This window comes from Calliopsis andreniformis, unplaced genomic scaffold, assembly GCF_051401765.1.
Source record: "Calliopsis andreniformis isolate RMS-2024a unplaced genomic scaffold, iyCalAndr_principal scaffold0158, whole genome shotgun sequence".
NCBI classification, from domain to species: Eukaryota; Metazoa; Arthropoda; class Insecta; order Hymenoptera; family Andrenidae; genus Calliopsis; species Calliopsis andreniformis.
This window is the reverse complement of record NW_027480567.1, coordinates 349,132-369,767: the sequence shown is the minus strand read 5'-3', so window position 1 is coordinate 369,767 and position 20,636 is coordinate 349,132.

Genomic DNA, 20,636 nt, shown 5'->3' with positions numbered 1-20,636 from the left:
TGCTATGGCTATGGCTGCGGCTGCTATGGCTATCGGTATGCGTGCTATTACTATGGCTATGGCTGCTATGACTAAGGCTATGGCTATGTCTATGGCTGCTATGGCTATGGCTATGGCTGCTATGTCTATGGCTGGTATAGCTATGCCTATGGCTGCTACGGCTATGGCTATAACTGCTATGGCTATGTCATTGGCTGCTCTGGCTATGGCTATTCCAGCTATGGCTATGGCTATGGCAGCTATGGCTACGGCTGCTATGGCTATGGCTGCGGCTGCTATGGCTATCGCTATGCGTGCTATTGCTATGGCTACGGCTGCTATGGCTATGGCTATGGCTGCTATGGTTACGGCTATGGCTGCTTTGGATATGGCTGCTATAGCTATGGCTATGGCTGATATGGCTATGGCTATAGCTGCAATGGCTATGGGTATGGATGCTTTGGCTATGGCTATGGCTGATATGGCTATGGCTATGACTGCTATGGCTATGGCTATGGCTGTTTTGGCTATGGCTGCTATAGCTATGGCTATGCTTGATATGGCTATGGCTATAGCTGCCATGGCTATGGCTATGGATGCTTTGGCGATGGCTGCTACGGCTATGGCTATAACTGCTATGGCTATGGCATTGGCTACTGTGGCTATGGCTATGTTTATGGCTGCTGTGGCTGTGGCAATGGCTATGGCTGCTATGGATATAGCTATGGCTGCTATGGCTGCTATGGCTGCTATGGCTATTGCTATTGCTGCTATGGCTATGGCTATGGCTGATATGGCTATGGCTATGGCTGCTATGGATATGGCTACGGCTGCTGTGGCTATCGTTATGCGTGCTGTGGCTATGGCTATGGCTGCAATAGCTATGGCTATGTCTGCTATGGCTGTGGCTATGGCTATGGCTGCTATAGCTATGGCTATCGCTATGGCTGCTATGGCTATGGCTATGGCGGCTATGGCTATGGCTACGGCTGCTATGGCTATTGTTATGGCTGCAATGGCTACGGCTATGGCTGCTATGGCTATGGCAATGGCTATGGCTGCTATGGCTGCTATGGCCGTGGCTATGGCTATGGCTCCTATGGATATGGCTATGGCTGCTATGGCTATGGCTATGGCTACGACTGCTATGGCTATGGCTATGGCTGCAATGTCCATGGCAATGGCTGCTATGTCTATGGCTGGTATAGCTATGCCTATGGCTGCTACGGCTATGGCTATAACTGCTATGGCTATGGCATTGGCTGCTGTGGCTATGGCTATGGCTATGTCTGCTCTGGCTATGGCTATCGCTGCTGTGGCTATGGCTATGGCTATGAAATGGCTGCTATGGCTATGGCTATGGCTGCTGTGGCTATGGCTATGGCTATGACAATGGCTTCTATGGCTATGGCTATGGCTGCTATGTCTATGGCTGCTTTGGCTATGGCTATCGCTGCTATGGCTGAGGCTATGCCTATGACTGCTGTGGCTGATGCTATGGCTGCTACGGCTATGGCTATGGCTACTATGGCTATGACTATGGCTGGTATGGCTATGGCTATGTCTGCTATGGCTATGGGTATGGCTGCTATGAATATGGCTATTGCTGCCATGGCTATGGCTATGGCTGCTCTGGCTATGGTTATGGCTGCTATGGCTATCGCTATGCCTGCTACGGCTATGGCTATGTCTGCTATGGTTATTGCGATAGGTACTCCGGCTATGGCTATGGCTGCTAAGACTATGGCTATGGCTACCGCTGCTGTGGCTATGGCTATGGATGCTACGGCTACGGCTATGGCTACGACTATGGCTGATATGGCTATATCTATCGCTGGTATGGCTATGGCTACGGCTCCTATGGCTATCGCTATGCGAGCTATGGCTATGGCTATGGCTGGTATGTCTATGGCTATGGCTGCTATGGCTGCCATGGCTATGGCTATTGTTGCTATGGCTATGGCCATGGCCGGTATGGCTATGGCCATGGCTACGGCTATGGCTGATATGGCCGCTATGGCTATGGCTATGCCTGCTATTGCTATCGCTAATGCTGCAATGGCAATGGCTATGGCTACGGCTATGGCTATGGCTGCTATGGCTATGGCTATGGCTGCTATGGCTATGGCTATGGCTGCTATGGCTGCTATGGCTATAGCTATGGCTGCTTTGGGTATGGCTATAGCTGCTATGGCTATGGCTATGGCTGCTATGGCTATGGCTATGGCTGCTCTGGCTATGGCTGTGGCCATGGCTGCTAGGGCTATGGCTATGGCTGCTATGGCTATGGCTACGGCTGCAATGGCTATCGCTATGACGGCTATGGCTATGGCTACGGCTGCTATGGCTATGGCTATGTCTGCAATAGCTTTGGCTGTGGCTACTATGGCTATGGCTATGGCTATGGCTACTATGGTTATGGCTATTGCTATGGCTGCTATGGCTGTGGCTATGGCTACTATGGCTATGGCTGCGGCTGCTATGGCTATGGCTATGTCTGCTATGGCTGTGGCTATGGCTATGGCTGCTATAGCTGTGGCTAGGGCTATGGCTGCTGTGGCTATGGCTAAGGCGGCTATGGCTCTGGCTATGGCCATGGCTGCTATGGCTATGGCAATGGCTATGGCTGCTATGGCTATGGCTGATATAGCTGCTATGGCTATGGCTGTGGCTATGGTTCCTATGGATATGGCTATGGCTGCTATGGCCATGGCTATGGCGGCTATGGCTATGGCTACGGCTGCTATGGCTATTGTTATGGCTGCAATGGCTACGGCTATGGCTGCTATGGCTATGGCAATGGCTATGGCTGCTATGGCTGCTATGGCTATGGCTATGGCTATGGCTCCTACGGATATGGCTATGGCTGCTATGGCCATGGCTATGACTGCTATGGCTATGGCTATGGCTACTTTGGCTATGGCTACAGCTGCTATAGCTACGGCTCTGGCTGCTATGGCTATGCATGCTGTGGCTGTGGCTATGGCTGCTCTGGCTATGGCTGCTGTAGCTATGGCTATGGCAGCTAATGCTATGACTATGGCTGCTATGGCTATGGCTGTTGCTGCTATGGCTATGGCTATGGCAATGGCTGATGTGGCTATGGCTATGGCTGTGGCTGCTATGGCTATGGCTAGGCTGCTATGTCTATCGCTATGCGTGCTATTGCTATGGCTATGGCTCCTATAGCTATGCCTATGGCTGCTATGGCTGTGGCTATTGCTGCTTTGGGTATGGCTATAGCTATTATGGCTATGGCTCTGGCTGCTATGGCTATGGCTCTGGCTGCTATGGCTATGGCTGCTATGGCTATGGCTATGGCTACGGCTGCTATGGCTATGGCTATGGCTGCAATGTCCATGGCAATGGCTGCTATGCCTATGGCTGGTATAGGTATGCCTATGGCTGCTACGGCTATGGCTATAACTGCTATGGCTGTGGCATTGGCTGCTGTGGCTATGGCTATGGCTATGTCTGCTCTGGCTATGGCTATCGCTGCTGTTACTATGGCTATGGCTATGAAATGGCTGCTATGGCTATGGCTATGGCTGCTGTGGCTATGGCTATGGCTATGACAATGGCTTCTATGGCTATGGCTATGGCTGCTATGTCTATGGCTGCTATGGTTATGGCTATCGCTGCTATGGCTGTGGCTATGCCTATGGCTGCTGTGGCTGATGCTATGGCTGCTATGGCTATGGCTGTGTCTACTATGGCTATGACTATGGCAGCTATGGCTATGGCTATGTCTGCTATGGCTATGGGCATGGCTGCTATGAATATGGCTATTGCTGCCATGGCTATGGCTATGGCTGCTCTGGCTATGGCTATGGCTGCTATGGCTATCGCTATGCTTGCTACGGCTATGGCTATGTCTGCTATGGTTATTGCTATAGCTACTACGGCTATGGCTATGGCTGCTAAGACTATGGCTATGGCTACCGCTGCTATGGCTACGGCAATGGCTGCTATGGCTATGGCTATGGCTGCTATGTCTATGGCTGGTATTGCTATGCCTATGGCTGCTACGGCTATAGCTATAACTGCTATGGCTATGGCATTGGCTACTGTGGCTGTGGCTATGTTTATGGCTGCTGTGGCTGTGGCTATGGCTATGGCTGCTATGGATATAGCTATGGCTGCTATGGCTGCTATGGCTATTGCTATTGCTGCTATGGCTATGGCTATGGCTGATATGGCTATGGCTATGGCTGCTATGGCTATGGCTACGGCTGCTGTGGCTGTCGTTATGCGTGCTGTGGCTATGGCTGTGACTGCAATGGCTATGGCTATGGCTGCTATGGCTATGGCTATGGCTATGGCTATGGCTATTATGGCTATGGCTATAGCTGCTATGGCTTTGGCTCCGGCTGCTATGGCTATGGCTGATGCTATGCCTGGGTATGGATAAAGCTGCTATGGCTGTGGCTCTGGCTGCTATGGCTATGGCTATGGCTGCTATGGCTATGGCTATGGCTGCAATAACTTTGGCTATGGCTGCTTTGGGTATGGCTATAGCTGCTATGGCTATGGCTCTGGATGCTTTGGGTATGGCTATAGCTGCTATGGCTATGACTATGGCTGCTATGTCTATGGCTGGTATTGCTATGCCTATGGCTGCTACGGCTATGGCCATAACTGCTATGGCTATGGCATTGGCTACTGTGGCTATGGCTGTGTTTATGGCTGCCTTGGCTGTGGCTATGGCTAGGGCTGCTATGGATACAGCTATGGCTGCTATGGCTGCTGTGGCTATGGCTGTGGCTATGGCTGCTATGGATATAGCTATGGCTGCTGTGGCTATGGCAATGGCTACGGCTGCCATGGCTATCGCTGTGGCTGCTATGGCTATGGCTATGCCTGCTATGGCTATGGCTATGGCTGCTATGGCTATTACTATGGCTGCTAAGGCTATGGCTATGGCTATGGCTCCTATTGATATGGCTATGGCTGCTATGGCCGTGGCGATGGCTGCTGTGGCTATGGCTATGGCTATGGACATGTCTATGCCTGCGATGGCTACGGCTATGGCTGCTATGGCTATGGCTACTGCTGCTATGGCTATGGGCATGGCTGCTATGAATATGGCTATTGCTGCCATGGCTATGGCTATGGCTGCTCTGGCTATGGCTGTGTCTACTATGGCTATGACTATGGCTGCTATGGCTATGGCTATGTCTGCTATGGCTATGGGCATGGCTGCTATGAATATGGCTATTGCTGCCATGGCTATGGCTATGGCTGCTCTGGCTATGGCTATGGCTGCTATGGCTATCGCTATGCTTGCTACGGCTATGGCTATGTCTGCTATGGTTATTGCTATAATTACTACGGCTATGGCTATGGCTGCTAAGACTATGGCTATGGCTACCGCTGCTATGGCTACGGCAATGGCTGCTATGGCTATGGCTATGGCTGCTATGTCTATGGCTGGTATTGCTATGCCTATGGCTGCTACGGCTATAGCTATAACTGCTATGGCTATGGCATTGGCTACTGTGGCTGTGGCTATGTTTATGGCTGCTGTGGCTGTGGCTATGGCTATGGCTGCTATGGATATAGCTATGGCTGCTATGGCTGCTATGGCTATTGCTATTGCTGCTATGGCTATGGCTATGGCTGATATGGCTATGGCTATCGCTGCTATGGCTATGGCTACGGCTGCTGTGGCTGTCGTTATGCGTGCTGTGGCTATGGCTGTGACTGCAATGGCTATGGCTATGGCTGCTATGGCTATGGCTATGGCTATGGCTATGGCTATGGCTATTATGGCTATGGCTATAGCTGCTATGGCTTTGGCTCCGGCTGCTATGGCTATGGCTGATGCTATGCCTGGGTATGGATAAAGCTGCTATGGCTGTGGCTCTGGCTGCTATGGCTATGGCTATGGCTGCTATGGCTATGGCTATGGCTGCAATAGCTTTGGCTATGGCTGCTTTGGGTATGGCTATAGCTGCTATGGCTATGGCTCTGGATGCTTTGGGTATGGCTATAGCTGCTATGGCTATGACTATGGCTGCTATGTCTATGGCTGGTATTGCTATGCCTATGGCTGCTACGGCTATGGCCATAACTGCTATGGCTATGGCATTGGCTACTGTGGCTATGGCTGTGTTTATGGCTGCCTTGGCTGTGGCTATGGCTAGGGCTGCTATGGATACAGCTATGGCTGCTATGGCTGCTGTGGCTATGGCTGTGGCTATGGCTGCTATGGATATAGCTATGGCTGCTATGGCTATGGCAATGGCTACGGCTGCCATGGCTATCGCTGTGGCTGCTATGGCTATGGCTATGCCTGCTATGGCTATGGCTATGGCTGCTATGGCTATTACTATGGCTGCTAAGGCTATGGCTATGGCTATGGCTCCTATTGATATGGCTATGGCTGCTATGGCCGTGGCGATGGCTGCTGTGGCTATGGCTATGGCTATGGACATGTCTATGCCTGCGATGGCTACGGCTATGGCTGCTATGGCTATGGCTACTGCTGCTATGGCTATGGCTGTGGCTGCTATGGCTATGGGTACGGCTGCTATGGCTATGGCTGCGCCTGCTAAGGCTATCGATATGCGTGCTATTGCTATGGCTATGGCTGCTATGGCTATGGCTGCGGCTGCTATGGCTATCGGTATGCGTGCTATTACTATGGCTATGGCTGCTATGACTAAGGCTATGGCTATGTCTATGGCTGCTATGGCTATGGCTATGGCTGCTATGTCTATGGCTGGTATAGCTATGCCTATGGCTGCTACGGCTATGGCTATAACTGCTATGGCTATGTCATTGGCTGCTCTGGCTATGGCTATTCCAGCTATGGCTATGGCTATGGCAGCTATGGCTACGGCTGCTATGGCTATGGCTGCGGCTGCTATGGCTATCGCTATGCGTGCTATTGCTATGGCTACGGCTGCTATGGCTATGGCTATGGCTGCTATGGTTACGGCTATGGCTGCTTTGGATATGGCTGCTATAGCTATGGCTATGGCTGATATGGCTATGGCTATAGCTGCAATGGCTATGGGTATGGATGCTTTGGCTATGGCTACGGCTGATATGGCTATGGCTATGACTGCTGTGGCTATGGCTATGGCTGTTTTGGCTATGGCTGCTATAGCTATGGCTATGCTTGATATGGCTATGGCTATAGCTGCCATGGCTATGGCTATGGATGCTTTGGCGATGGCTGCTACGGCTATGGCTATAACTGCTATGGCTATGGCATTGGCTACTGTGGCTATGGCTATGTTTATGGCTGCTGTGGCTGTGGCAATGGCTATGGCTGCTATGGATATAGCTATGGCTGCTATGGCTGCTATGGCTGCTATGGCTATTGCTATTGCTGCTATGGCTATGGCTATGGCTGATATGGCTATGGCTATGGCTGCTATGGATATGGCTACGGCTGCTGTGGCTATCGTTATGCGTGCTGTGGCTATGGCTATGGCTGCAATAGCTATGGCTATGGCTGCTACGGCTCTGGCTATTGCTGCTATGGCAATGGCTATGGCTATGGCTGATATGGCTATGGCTGTGGCTGTTATGACTATGGCCACGGTTGCTATGGCTGTCGCTATGCGTGCTATGGCTATGTCTATGGCTGCTATGGCTATGGCTATGGCTATGGCTGCTATGGATATAGCTATGGCTGCTATGGCTATGGCAATGTCTACGGCTGCCATGGCTATCGCTGGGGCTGCTATGGCTATGGCTATGTCTGCTATGGCTATGGCTATGGCAGCTATGGCTGTTACTATGGCTGCTAAGGCTATGGCTATGGCTATGGCTCCTATGGATATGGCTATTGCTGCTATGGCCGTGGCGATGGCTGCTGTGGCTATGGCTATGGCTGCTATGGCTATTGCTATGGCTGCTATGGCTATGGCTATGGCTATGGATATGGCTAAGCCTGCGATGGCTACGGCTATGGCTGCTGCGGCTATGGCTACGGCTGCTATGGCTATGGCTACGGCTGCTATGGCTATGGCTGCGCCTGCTATGGCTATCGCTATGCGTGCTATTGCTATGGCTATGGCTGCTATGGCTATGACTATGGCTGCTATGGCTGCAATGGCTATGGCTATTGCTGCTATGGGTACTGCTATGGCTATGGCTATGACTGCTATGGCTATGGCTAGGGCTGCTAGGGCTGCTATGGCTATGACTATTGCTGCTATGGATATGCCTATGACTATGGCTGATATGGCTATGGCTATGGCTGCTACGGCTATAGCTATAACTGCTATGGCTATGGCATTGGCTACTGTGGCTGTGGCTATGTTTATGGCTGCTGTGGCTGTGGCTATGGCTATGGCTGCTATGGATATAGCTATGGCTGCTATGGCTGCTATGGCTATTGCTATTGCTGCTATGGCTATGGCTATGGCTATGGCTATGACTGCTATGGCTATGGCTAGGGCTGCTAGGGCTGCTATGGCTATGACTATTGCTGCTATGGATATGGCTATGACTATGGCTGATATGGCTATGGCTATGGCTGCTATGGCTATGGCTATGGCTATAGCTATTGCTGCTATGGCTGTGGCTATGGCTACTTTGGCTATGGCTACGGCTGCTGTAGCTGTCGTTATGCCTGCTGTGTCTATGGCTATAGCTGCAATGGCAATGGCTATGGCTATGGCTGATATGGCTATGGCTGTGGCTGTTATGGCTATGGCCACGGTTGCTATGGCTGTCGCTATGCATGCTATGGCTATGTCTATGGCTGCTATGGCTATGGCTATGGCTATGGCTGCTATGGATATAGCTATGGCTGCTATGGCTATGGCAATGGCTGCGGCTGCTATGGCTATGGCTATGGCTGCTATGGCTATGGCTATGGCAGCTATGGCTACGGCGGCTATGGCTATGGCTGCGGCTGCTATGGCTATCGCTATGCGTGCTATCGCTATGGCTATGGCTGCTATGGCTATCGCTATGCGTGCTATTGCTATGGCTATGGCTGCTATGGCTATGTCTATTGCTGCTATGTCTGTGGCTATGGCTATGGCTGCTGTGGCTATGGCATTGGCTACGGCTCGTATGGCTATGCCTATGGCTGCTATGGCTATGGCTATGGCTGCTATGGCTATGGCTATGGCTGCTTTGGCTATGGCTGCTATAGCTATGGCTATGGCTGATATGGCTATGGCTATAGCCGCTATGGCTATGGCTATGGATGCTTTGGCTATAGCTATGGCTGATATGGCTATGGCTTTGGCTGCTTTGGCTATGGCTACGGCTGCTATGGCTGTCGCTATGCGTGCTATGGCTATGACTATGGCTGCTATGGCTATGGCTATGGCTGCTATGGCTGCTATGGCTATGGCTATGGCTGCTGTGACTATGGCGATGGCTATGGCAGCAATAGCCTTGGCTGTGGCTACAATGGGTGTTGCTGTGGCTGCTATGTCTGCTATGGCTACGGCTATGGCTATGGCTATGGCAATTATGGCTTTGGCTATAGCTGCTATGGCTATGGCTCCGGCTGCTATGGCTATGGCTATTGCAATGCCTGGGTATGTATATAGCTGCTATGGTTATGGCTCTGGCTGCTATGCCTATGGCTATGGCTGCGGCTGCTATGGCTATGGCTATGACTGCTATGGCTGTGGCTATGGCTATGGCTGCTATAGCTATGGCTATGGCTACGGCTGCTATGGCTATGGCTATGTCTGCTATGGCTGTGGCTATGGCTATGGCTGCTATAGCTATGTCTATGGCTATGGCTGCTATGGCTATGGCTATGGCGGCTGTGGCTATGGCTACGGCTGCTATGGCTATTGTTATGGCTGCAATGGCTACGGCTATGGCTGCTATGGCTATGGCAACGGCTATGGCTGCTATGGCTGCTATGGCCATGGCTATGGCTATGGCTCCTATGGATATGGCTATGGCTGCTATGGCTATGGCTATGGCTACGGCTGCTATGGCTATGGCTATGGCTGCAATGTCCATGGCAATGGCTGCTATGTCTATGGCTGGTATAGCTATGCCGATGGCTGCTACGGCTATGGCTATAACTGCTATGGCTGTGGCATTGGCTGCTGTGGCTATGGCTATGGCTATGTCTGCTCTGGCTATGGCTATCGCTGCTGTTACTATGGCTATGGCTATGAAATGGCTGCTATGGCTATGGCTATTTCTGCTGTGGCTATGGCTATGGCTATGACAATGGCTTCTATGGCTATGGCTATGGCTGCTATGTCTATGGCTGCTATGGCTATGGCTATCGCTGCTATGGCTGTGGCTATGCCTATGGCTGCTGTGGCTGATGCTATTGCTGCTATGGCTATGGCTATGTCTACTATGGCTATGACTATGGCTGCTATGGCTATGGCTATGTCTGCTATGGCTATGGGCATGGCTGCTATGAATATGGCTATTGCTGCCATGGCTATGGCTATGGCTGCTCTGGCTATGGTTATGGCTGCTATGGCTATCGCTATGCGTGCTACGGATATGGCTATGTCTGCTATGGTTATTGCTATAGCTACTACGGCTATGGCTATGGCTGCTAAGACTATGGCTATGGCTACCGCTGCTGTGGCTATGTCTATGGATGCTATGGCTACGGCTATGGCTACGGCTATGGCTGATATGTCTATGTCTATCGCTGGTATGGCTATGGCTACGGCTCCTATGGCTATCGCTATGCGTGCTATGGCTATGGCTATGGCTGATATGGCTATGGCTATAGCCGCTATGGCTATGGCTATGGATGCTTTGGCTATGGCTATGGCTGATATGGCTATGGCTTTGGCTGCTTTGGCTATGGCTACGGCTGCTATGGCTGTCGCTATGCGTGCTATGGCTATGACTATGGCTGCTATGGCTATGGCTATGGCTGCTATGGCTGCTATGGCTATGGCTATGGCTGCTATGACTATGGCGATGGCTATGGCAGCAATAGCTTTGGCTGTGGCTACAATGGGTATGGCTGTGGCTGCTATGTCTGCCATGGCTACGGCTATGGCTATGGCTATGGCAATTATGGCTTTGGCTATAGCTGCTATGGCTATTGCTCCGGCTGCTATGGCTATGGCTATTGCTATGCCTGGGTATGTATATAGCTGCTATGGTTATGGCTCTGGCTGCTATGGCTATGGCTATGGCTGCGGCTGCTATGGCTATGGCTATGACTGCTATGGCTGTGGCTATGGCTATGGCTGCTATAGCTATGGCTATGGCTACGGCTGCTATGGCTATGGCTATGTCTGCTATGGCTGTGGCTATGGCTATGGCTGCTATAGCTATGTCTATGGCTATGGCTGCTATGGCTATGGCTATGGCGGCTGTGGCTATGGCTACGGCTGCTATGGCTATTGTTATGGCTGCAATGGCTACGGCTATGGCTGCTATGGCTATGGCAACGGCTATGGCTGCTATGGCTGCTATGGCCATGGCTATGGCTATGGCTCCTATGGATATGGCTATGGCTGCCCTGGCTATGGCTATGGCCATGGCTGCTATGGCTATGGCTATGCCTGCAATGTCCATGGCAATGGCTGCTATGTCTATGGCTGGTATAGCTATGCCTATGGCTGCTACGGCTATGGCTATAACTGCTGTGGCTGTGGCATTGGCTGCTGTGGCTATGGCTATGGCTATGTCTGCTCTGGCTATGGCTATCGCTGCTGTTACTATGGCTATGGCTATGAAATGGCTGCTATGGCTATGGCTATGGCTGCTGTGGCTATGGCTATGGCTATGACAATGGCTTCTATGGCTATGGCTATGGCTGCTATGCCTATGGCTGCTATGGCTATGGCTATCGCTGCTATGGCTGTGGCTATGCCTATGGCTGCTGTGGCTGATACTATGGCTGCTATGGCTATGGCTATGTCTACTATGGCTATGACTATGGCTGCTATGGCTATGGCTATGTCTGCTATGGCTATGGGCATGGCTGCTATGAATATGGCTATTGCTGCCATGGCTATAGCTATGGCTGCTCTGGCTATGGTTATGGCTGCTATGGCTATCGCTATGCGTGCTACGGCTATGGCTATGTCTGCTATGGTTATTGCTATAGCTACTACGGCTATGGCTATGGCTGCTAAGACTATGGCTATGGCTACCGCTGCTGTGGCTATGGCTATGGATGCTATGGCTATGGCTATGTCTGCTATGGCTATGGCTCTGGCTGCTATGACTGCTATGGCTATGGCTATGGCTGCTATGTCTATGGTTGGTATTGCTATGCCTATGGCTGCTACGGCTATGGCTATAACTGCTATGGCTATGGCATTGGCTAGTGTGGCTATGGCTATGTTTATGGCTTCTGTGGCTGTGGCTATGGCTATGGCTGCTATGGATATAGCTATGAATGCTATGGCTGCTATGGCTATTGCTATTGCTGCTATGGCTATGGCTATGGCTGACATGGCTATGGCTATGGCTGCTATGGCTATGGCTACGGCTGCTGTGGCTGTCGTTATGCGTGCTGTGGCTATGGCTATGGCTGGAATGGCTATGGCTATGGCTGCTATGGCTCTGGCTATTGCTGCTATGGCAATGGCTATGGCTATGGCTGATATGGCTATGGCTGTGGCTGTTATGGCTATGGCCACGGTTGCTATGGCTGTCGCTATGCGTGCTATGGCTATGTCTATGGCTGCTATGGCTATGGCTGTGGCTATGGCTGCTATGGATATAGCTATGGCTGCTATGGCTATGGCAATGGCTACGGCTGCCATGGCTATCGCTGTGGCTGCTATGGCTATGGCTATGCCTGCTATGGCTGTGGCTATGGCTGCTATGGCTATTACTATGGCTGCTAAGGCTATGGCTAAGGCTATGGCTCCTATTGATATGGCTATGGCTGCTATGGCCGTGGCGATGGCTGCTGTGGCTATGGCTATGCCTGCTATGGCTATGGCTATGGCTGCTATGGCTATTACTATGGCTGCTAAGGCTATGGCTAAGGCTATGGCTCCTATTGATATGGCTATGGCTGCTATGGCCGTGGCGATGGCTGCTGTGGCTATGGCTATGGCTGCTGTGGCTATGGCTATGGCTGCTATGGCTATGACTATGGCTGCTACGGCTATGGCTACGGCTGCTATGGCTATGGCTGCGCCTGCTATGGCTATCGCTATGCGTGCTATTGCTATGGCTATGGCTGCTATGGCTATGACTATGGCTGCTATGGCTGCTATGGCTATGGCTATTGCTGCTATGGGTACTGCTATGGCTATGGCTATGACTGCTATGGCTATGGCTATGGCTGCTAGGGCTGCTATGGCTATGACTATTGCTGCTATGGATATGGCTATGACTATGGCTGATATGGCTATGGCTATGGCTGCTATGGCTATGGCTATGGCTATGGCTATTGCTGCTATGGCTGTGGCTATGGCTACTTTGGCTATGGCTGTGGCTATGGCTACTTTGGCTATGGCTACGGCTGCTGTGGCTGTCGTTATGCGTGCTGAGTCTATGGCTATGGCTGCAATGGCTATAGCCATGTCTGCTATGGCTCTGGCTATTGCTGCTATGTCTGTGGCTATGGCTATGGCTATGGCTGCTATGGCTATGGCTATGGCTGCTATGGCTATGGCTATGGCTGCTCTGGGTATGGCTGTGGCCATGGCTGCTAGGGCTATGGCTATGGCAGCTATGGCTATGGCTACGGCTGCAATGGCTATCGCTATGACGGCTATGGCTATGGCTACGGCTGCTATGGCTATGGCTATGTCTGCAATAGCTTTGGCTGTGGCTACTATGGCTATGGCTATGGCTATGCCTACTATGGTTATGGCTATTGCTATGGCTGCTATGGCTGTGGCTATGGCTACTATGGCTATGGCTATGGCAATGGCTATGGCTGCTATGGCTATGGCTGCTATAGCTGCTATGGCTATGGCTGTGGCTATGGCTCCTATGGATATGGCTATGGCTGCTATGGCCATGGCTATGGCGGCTACGGCTATGGCTACGGCTGCTATGGCTATTGTTATGGCTGCAATTGCTACGGCTATGGCTGCTATGGCTATGGCAATGGCTATGGCTGCTATGGCTGCTATGCCTATGGCTATGGCTATGGCTCCTATGGATATGGCTATGGCTGCTATGGCCATGGCTATGGCTGCTATGGCTATGGCTGCGGCTGCTATGGCTATCGCTATGCGTGCTATTGCTATGGCTATGGCTGCTATGGCTATGGATCCGGCTGCTATGGCTATGGCGATGGCTGCTATGCCTATGGCTATGGCTGCTATGGCTATGGCTATGGATGCTATGGCAATGGCTATGGATGCTTTGGCTATGGCTATGGATGACATGGCTATGGCTGCGGCTGCTATGGCTATCGCTATGCGTGCTATTGCTATGGCTATGGCTGCTATGGCTATGTTTATGGCTGCTATGGCTGTGGCTATGGCTATGGCTGCTGTGGCTATGGCATTGGCTATGGCTCGTATGGCTATGGCTATGGCTGCTATGGCTATGCCTATGGCTGCTATGCCAATGGCTGCTATAGTTATGGCTATGGCTGCTAATGCTTTGGCTACGGCTATGGCTCCTATGGATAAGGCTATGCCTGCTATGGATATGACTATGTCTGCTATGGCTATGGCTATGGCTGCTATGGCTATGTCTATTGCTGCTATGTCTGTGGCTATGGCTATGGCTATGGCTGCTTTGGCTATGTCTGCTATAGCTATGGCTATGGCTGATATGGCTATGACTATGGCTGCTATGACTATGGCTATGGCTGCTATGGCTGCTATGGCTATGGCTATGGCTGCTGTGACTATGGCGATGGCTATGGCAGCAATAGCTTTGGCTGTGGCTACAATGGGTATGGCTGTGGCTGCTATGTCTGCTATTGCTATGGCTATGGCTATGGCTATGGCTTTTATGGCTATGGCTATAGCTGCTATGGCTATGGCTCCGGCTGCTATGGCTATGGCTATTGCTATGCCTGGGTATGGATATAGCTGCTATGGTTATGGCTCTGGCTGCTATGGCTATGGCTATGGCTGCGGCTGCTATGGCTATGGCTATGTCTGCTATGGCTGTGGCTATGGCTATGGCTGCTATGGCTATGGCAATGGCTATGGCTGCTATGGCTATCGCTATGCCTGCTACGGCTATGGCTATGTCTGCTATGGTTATTGCGATAGGTACTCCGGCTATGGCTATGGCTGCTAAGACTATGACTATGGCTATGAAATGGCTGCTATGGCTATGGCTATGGCTGCTGTGGCTATGGCTATGGCTATGACAATGGCTTCTATGGCTATGGCTATGGCTGCTATGTCTATGGCTGCTATGGCTATGGCTATCGCTGCTATGGCTGAGGCTATGCCTATGGCTGCTGTGGCTGATGCTATGGCTGCTATGGCTATGGCTATGGCTACTATGGCTATGACTATGGCTGGTATGGCTATGGCTATGTCTGCTATGGCTATGGGTATGGCTGCTATGAATATGGCTATTGCTGCCATGGCTATGGCTATGGCTGCTCTGGCTATGGTTATGGCTGCTATGGCTATCGCTATGCCTGCTACGGCTATGGCTATGTCTGCTATGGTTATTGCGATAGGTACTCCGGCTATGGCTATGGCTGCTAAGACTATGGCTATGGCTACCGCTGCTGTGGCTATGGCTATGGATGCTACGGCTACGGCTATGGCTACGACTATGGCTGATATGGCTATATCTATCGCTGGTATGGCTATGGCTACGGCTCCTATGGCTATCGCTATGCGAGCTATGGCTATGGCTATGGCTGGTATGTCTATGGCTATGGCTGCCATGGCTATGGCTATTAGTGCTAAGGCTATGGCTATGACTATGGCTGCTATGGCTGCTATGGCTATGGCTATTGCTGCTATGGGTACTGCTATGGCTATGGCTATGACTGCTATGGCTATGGCTATGGCTGCTAGGGCTGCTATGGCTATGACTATTGCTGCTATGGATATGGCTATGACTGCTATGGCTATGGCTATGGCTGCTAGGGCTGCTATGGCTATGACTATTGCTGCTATGGATATGGCTATGACTATGGCTGATATGGCTATGGCTATGGCTGCTATGGCTATGGCTATGGCTATGGCTATTGCTGCTATGGCTGTGGCTATGGCTACTTTGGCTATGGCTGTGGCTTTGGCTACTTTGGCTATGGCTACGGCTGCTGTGGCTGTCGTTATGCGTGCTGTGTCTATGGCTATGGCTGCAATGGCTATAGCCATGTCTGCTATGGCTCTGGCTATTGCTGCTATGTCTGTGGCTATGGCTATGGCTATGGCTGCTATGGCTATGGCTATGGCTATGGCTATGGCTGCTATGGCTATGGCTATGGCTGCTGTGACTATGGCGATGGCTATGGCAGCAATAGCTTTGGCTGTGGCTACAATGGGTATGGCTGTGGCTGCTATGTCTGCTATTGCTATGGCTGTGGCTATGGCGGCTATGGCTATGGCTACGGCTGCTATGGCTATTGTTATGGCTGCAATGGCTACGGCTATGGCTGCTATGGCTATGGCAATGGCTATGGCTGCTACGGCTGCTATGGCTATGGCTATGGCTATGGCTCCTACGGATATGGCTATGGCTGCTATGGCCATGGCTATGGCTGCTATGGCTATGGCTATGGCTACTTTGGCTATGGCTACAGCTGCTATAGCTACGGCTCTGGCTGCTATGGCTATGCATGCTGTGGCTGTGGCTATGGCTGCTCTGGCTATGGCTGCTGTAGCTATGGCTATGGCTGCTAATGCTATGACTATGGCTGCTATGGCTATGGCTATTGCTGCTATGGCTATGGCTATGGCAATGGCTGATGTGGCTATGGCTATGGCTGTGGCTGCTATGGCTATGGCTAGGCTGCTATGTCTATCGCTATGCGTGCTATTGCTATGGCTATGGCTCCTATAGCTATGCCTATGGCTGCTATGGCTGTGGCTATTGCTGCTTTGGGTATGGCTATAGCTATTATGGCTATGGCTCTGGCTGCTATGGCTATGGCTCTGGCTGCTATGGCTATGGCTGCTATGGCTATGGCTATGGCTACGGCTGCTATGGCTATGGCTATGGCTGCAATGTCCATGGCAATGGCTGCTATGCCTATGGCTGGTATAGGTATGCCTATGGCTGCTACGGCTATGGCTATAACTGCTATGGCTGTGGCATTGGCTGCTGTGGCTATGGCTATGGCTATGTCTGCTCTGGCTATGGCTATCGCTGCTGTTACTATGGCTATGGCTATGAAATGGCTGCTATGGCTATGGCTATGGCTGCTGTGGCTATGGCTATGGCTATGACAATGGCTTCTATGGCTATGGCTATGGCTGCTATGTCTATGGCTGCTATGGTTATGGCTATCGCTGCTATGGCTGTGGCTATGCCTATGGCTGCTGTGGCTGATGCTATGGCTGCTATGGCTATGGCTGTGTCTACTATGGCTATGACTATGGCTGCTATGGCTATGGCTATGTCTGCTATGGCTATGGGCATGGCTGCTATGAATATGGCTATTGCTGCCATGGCTATGGCTATGGCTGCTCTGGCTATGGTTATGGCTGCTATGGCTATCGCTATGCGTGCAACGGCTATGGCTATGTCTGCTATGGTTATTGCTATAGCTACTACGGCTATGGCTATGGCTGCTAAGACTATGGCTATGGCTACCGCTGCTGTGGCTATGTCTATGGATGCTATGGCTACGGCTATGGCTACGGCTATGGCTGATATGTCTATGTCTATCGCTGGTATGGCTATGGCTACGGCTCCTATGGCTATCGCTATGCGTGCTATGGCTATGGCTATGGCTGCTATGGCTATGGCTATGGCTGCTAGGGCTGCCATGGCTATGGCTATTGCTGCTAAGGCTATGGCTATGGCTATGGCTGTGGCTACGGCTCGTATGGCTATGCCTATGGCTGCTATGGCTATGGCTATGGCTGCTATGGCTATGGCTATGGCTGCTTTGGCTATGGCTGCTATAGCTATGGCTATGGCTGATATGGCTATGGCTATAGCCGCTATGGCTATGGCTATGGATGCTTTGGCTATGGCTATGGCTGATATGGCTATGGCTTTGGCTGCTTTGGCTATGGCTACGGCTGCTATGGCTGTCGCTATGCGTGCTATGGCTATGACTATGGCTGCTATGGCTATGGCTATGGCTGCTATGGCTGCTATGGCTATGGCTATGGCTGCTATGACTATGGCGATGGCTATGGCAGCAATAGCTTTGGCTGTGGCTACAATGGGTATGGCTGTGGCTGCTATGTCTGCTATGGCTACGGCTATGGCTATGGCTATGGCAATTATGGCTTTGGCTATAGCTGCTATGGCTATTGCTCCGGCTGCTATGGCTATGGCTATTGCTATGCCTGGGTATGTATATAGCTGCTATGGTTATGGCTCTGGCTGCTATGGCTATGGCTATGGCTGCGGCTGCTATGGCTATGGCTATGACTGCTATGGCTGTGGCTATGGCTATGGCTGCTATAGCTATGGCTATGGCTACGGCTGCTATGGCTATGGCTATGTCTGCTATGGCTGTGGCTATGGCTATGGCTGCTATAGCTATGGCTATGGCTATGGCTGCTATGGCTATGGCTATGGCGGCTGTGGCTATGGCTACGGCTGCTATGGCTATTGTTATGGCTGCAATGGCTACGGCTATGGCTGCTATGGCTATGGCAACGGCTATGGCTGCTATGGCTGCTATGGCCATGGCTATGGCTATGGCTCCTATGGATATGGCTATGGCTGCTATGGCTATGGCTATGGCTACGGCTGCTATGGCTATGGCTATGGCTGCAATGTCCATGGCAATGGCTGCTATGTCTATGGCTGGTATAGCTATGCCGATGGCTGCTACGGCTATGGCTATAACTGCTATGGCTGTGGCATTGGCTGCTGTGGCTATGGCTATGGCTATGTCTGCTCTGGCTATGGCTATCGCTGCTGTTACTATGGCTATGGCTATGAAATGGCTGCTATGGCTATGGCTATTTCTGCTGTGGCTATGGCTATGGCTATGACAATGGCTTCTATGGCTATGGCTATGGCTGCTATGTCTATGGCTGCTATGTCTATGGCTGCTATGGCTATGGCTATCGCTGCTATGGCTGTGGCTATGCCTATGGCTGCTGTGGCTGATGCTATTGCTGCTATGGCTATGGCTATGTCTACTATGGCTATGACTATGGCTGCTATGGCTATGGCTATGTCTGCTATGGCTATGGGCATGGCTGCTATGAATATGGCTATTGCTGCCATGGCTATGGCTATGGCTGCTCTGGCTATGGTTATGGCTGCTATGGCTATGGCTCTGGCTGCTATGGCTATGGCTGCTATGGCTATGGCTATGGCTATGGCTACGGCTGCTATGGCTATGGCTATGGCTGCAATGTCCATGGCAATGGCTGCTATGTCTATGGCTGGTATAGCTATGCCTATGGCTGCTACGGCTATGGCTATAACTGCTGTGGCTGTGGCATTGGCTGCTGTGGCTATGGCTATGGCTATGTCTGCTCTGGCTATGGCTATCGCTGCTGTTACTATGGCTATGGCTATGAAATGGCTGCTATGGCTATGGCCATGGCTGGTATGGCTATTTCCATGGCTACGGCTATGGCTGATATGGCCGCTATGGCTATGGCAATGCCTGCTATTGCTATCGCTAATGATGCAATGGCAACGGCTATGGCTGCTATGGCTGCTATGGCCATGGCTATGGCTATGGCTCCTATGGATATGGCTATGGCTGCTATGGCTATGGCTATGGCTACGGCTGCTATGGCTATGGCTATGGCTGAAATGTCCATGGCAATGGCTGCTATGTCTATGGCTGGTATAGCTATGCCGATGGCTGCTACGGCTATGGCTATAACTGCTATGGCTGTGGCATTGGCTGCTGTGGCTATGGCTATGGCTATGTCTGCTCTGGCTATGGCTATCGCTGCTGTTACTATGGCTATGGCTATGAAATGGCTGCTATGGCTATGGCTATTTCTGCTGTGGCTATGGCTATGGCTATGACAATGGCTTCTATGGCTATGGCTATGGCTGCTATGTCTATGGCTGCTATGTCTATGGCTGCTATGGCTATGGCTATCGCTGCTATGGCTGTGGCTATGCCTATGGCTGCTGTGGCTGATGCTATTGCTGCTATGGCTATGGCTATGTCTACTATGGCTATGACTATGGCTGCTATGGCTATGGCTATGTCTGCTATGGATATGGGCATGGCTGCTATGAATATGGCTATTGCTGCCATGGCTATGGCTATGGCTGCTCTGGCTATGGTTATGGCTGCTATGGCTATCGCTATGCGTGCTACGGCTATGGCTATGTCTGCTATGGTTATTGCTATAGCTACTACGGCTATGGCTATGGCTGCTAAGACTATGGCTATGGCTACCGCTGTTGTGGCTATGGCTATGGATGCTATGGCTACGGCTATGGCTACGGCTATGGCTGATATGTCTATGTCTATCGCTGGTATGGCTATGGCTACGGCTCCTATGGCTATCGCTATGCGTGCTATGGCTATGGCTATGGCTGCTATGGCTATGGCTATGGCTGCTAGGGCTGCCATGGCTATGGCTATTGCTGCTAAGGCTATGGCTATGGCTATGGCTATGGCTATGGCTTCTATGGCCATGGCAATGGCTGCTATGGCTATGGCTATGGCT